The sequence below is a fragment of the Rhinatrema bivittatum genome, chromosome 2, assembly GCF_901001135.1.
Source record: "Rhinatrema bivittatum chromosome 2, aRhiBiv1.1, whole genome shotgun sequence".
Classification (NCBI taxonomy): domain Eukaryota; kingdom Metazoa; phylum Chordata; class Amphibia; order Gymnophiona; family Rhinatrematidae; genus Rhinatrema; species Rhinatrema bivittatum.
Window position 1 is genome coordinate 20,632,154 of NC_042616.1, and position 2,961 is coordinate 20,635,114.

Sequence of the window (2,961 nt, forward strand, 5' to 3'; positions counted from 1 at the left end):
AATTAGAACTCTATACAAGGATATGCAAAAATGGGAGAGATTCCATGTTTTGTGGTTGGGAAGGATAGCTATCGTGAAGATGAATTTGTTTCCACGGTTGAGCTATCTTTTTCAGGTATTGCCTTGTTTAATATCTGATGGTTGGTTTGCGACGGTGCAAAAAAAATTTTTTTCCTATATATGGAAAAAACGCCCCCCAAGGGTTTCCGGTACAGTTTTGTATCGGATCAGAGCTAAGGGAGGATTAGGGGTTCCACATTTAAAAATATTATGTAGTTTCACAAATCCAAGCGGTAATAGACTACCATATCCCAAGTAGTGGGAAGCAGTGGATGGTGCTTGAAGGCTTCCAGCTAGGTAGAGATACTCCGGAGAGTGTTTTCTGGGACAGAAAGAGGCCGGCTTTGTCGGATCCTGCCATTTTACCATCATTGCATTGTACTCTGACGATATGGTATAATTGGAGGGAACGCCTAACGGGGAAAACAGCTTGTTTCTTCCCGGCCCAATTTCGCGCTCTGTCAAATTTTCCTATTAGGGTTTCTCAAACGTTTCAAACGTGGGAAGGCAAGGGACTTTATAGAGTACAGCAAGTATGGGAAGCAGGAAAGGTGAGGCCCTTCTGTATACTGCAAAGGGAATATCATCTATCCCGGTCTGATTTCCTGGCATATGCCCAGTTACGCCATTTTCTTTATAGCTCAGAGGTTGCTAGAGATCTGACCCGGGGAGTCTCATTGATGGAAGGGTTCTGTTTGGTATCCAAACCCCCCCCCACCCCCTATAATGATGTCCAAGCTATACAAATTGTTGGATGATGATGGGACGTACCAAGCATCTCATATTAAAGCATGGGCGGAAGATATGAGGGGTAGCTGGGATACTGAGCGCTGGGATACTTGTTTTCTAGGTTTAGGTCACCATTCAATGGCTACCGCTATGATTGAGAATGAATATAAATTGCTATACAGGTGCTATATCTGTCCTGTTAAATTGGCTAAATGGTACCCCAATCTTTCAAATAAATGCTGGTGGTGTAAACAGGAGCTGGGCACTTTTATACATATCTGGTGGCAATGTCCGAATATTAAAGTTTTTTGGGGTCAAGTACAGGGTATGGCTAAAGACATGGTGGAACAGGAACCTTTGCAACATCCTGACGGGTGGCTCCTGGGGCTATGGCCGGAACAAGGGATAGCTGCCACCAGACATTGGCTACCCATACACTTCAGAATACTCTTCAAGATTCTGACCATCATTCACAAATCCACATATCATCAATCCTCTCTGCAACTCACCATACCCCCTCAAATTACACTCCTCATCAAGGCCAAAACCAGATCTGCATACAGAGGCTCCCTACAAGTTCCTCCCAGCAGTTCCACTAAATATAACTCCATCGAAAAACGAGCGCTTTCCACCGCGGGACCACATCACTGGAACTCTCTCCCACCAGACCTACGCCAGGAACATTGTCATCTCAAATTCAGAAAAAAACTGAAAACTTGGCTCTTCACCCAAGCTTATTGTTGAAGAAACCCATGGTACCCGCAAGGACCTCCACCCCTTGGTTGATGTCCTCTTCCAGCTGCATTAAGTATCTGCTATTATAGAACCGATCATGTATATTAACTTTGCAATCGAATCTCCATTATGTAATATGTATTTAAGTTTAATAGAGAAGCAACCGCTCCTTGCTGATTGGCTCTTCTATACATTTAGAATAGAAATTGTTAATCTATCTCTCTTTCTTCAAACAGCCATGTTCGACTTCCCTGTTTTAATGTAACTTTTGCTTCTTGTGTTAACTGGTTCCCCCCCCCCCCTTGTTTTTTGTAGACCGGTACGATAAGACCTCGTCTTGAGCATCGGTATATTAAAAGAACTTAAATAAATATAGCCGTTGCAGCTAGGTTGGTGATCGCACAGTGGTGGAAGAGGCAAGATACACTGCAGTTGCGTATGATGGTCCTTAAGCTCCTACACATTCGAGTGATGGAGAGAATTACTGCCTTTCGCAAAGATGCGGTGGCTAAATCTGAGAAAATATGGGCTCCCTTAGATAATTGGTTACAGGAGAATTGGTCCACAGGGTAAAACTGGGATCTGCACGACTCTACAAAGGAGGGGCTTGTGGCCAGTCCTTTTCATAAGGGCACTATTTGGATGGGCACAGTGGGAAAAATCTGTTTACTGCTGAGGCTTTATATATGCACACTTAGTTGCTTAATTTGTGGTTCAGAGACATGTGCCCTCGTTCTGTTTGCTGTTGCCATGTTGGGGGGGGGGGGAGTGGGAATATATAAAATGTTTTGGATAATTTGTTTGTCTCCTTGGAGATGAAATTGACTGTACTTTATTGGCTTGTATAATGCTGTTTATCCAATAAAATTAATTACAAAAAAAATATATATTTGGGGGTCTAGGTTGGAGCCAATTTGTCAGAATTATTTAATTATAATTATGCTCCAATATGGAAGAAAATAGAGAGGGACCTTCATAATTGGAACAGGGAAAATTTTTCCTGGATGGGTCGCATAGCGATCTTAGATACAATAAGCGTGGTAGAACATTCATTTTTATTTTCTACCCGCCCCATACCAGAACCAAGTGCGATTCTAAAAGTGTGGCAGAAGAAATGTTTCGACTACATCTGGAAAAAAAAGACCCCCTCGGGTGGCCCAGGCTGTACTATTTCTTCCTAGAAAAAGTGGAGGAAGGGGGGTCCCAAATTTATCCTGGAACCATGGAGCAGCACACATGCAGGCAATCGTTGATGCATACAATAAGACAGATATCAAACAGTAGGAATGCTTAGAACAAGCAATGATAGAGGCCAAGCCACTATAGGTGTTATTCTGGCAGCCTAAAACTACTTGGAGATCTTTAGATGTCCTCCCGAGAGCACTGAAGACTACACTTACAATATGGTCTCAATGGAGGGGTCAAATAGTGGGCTCT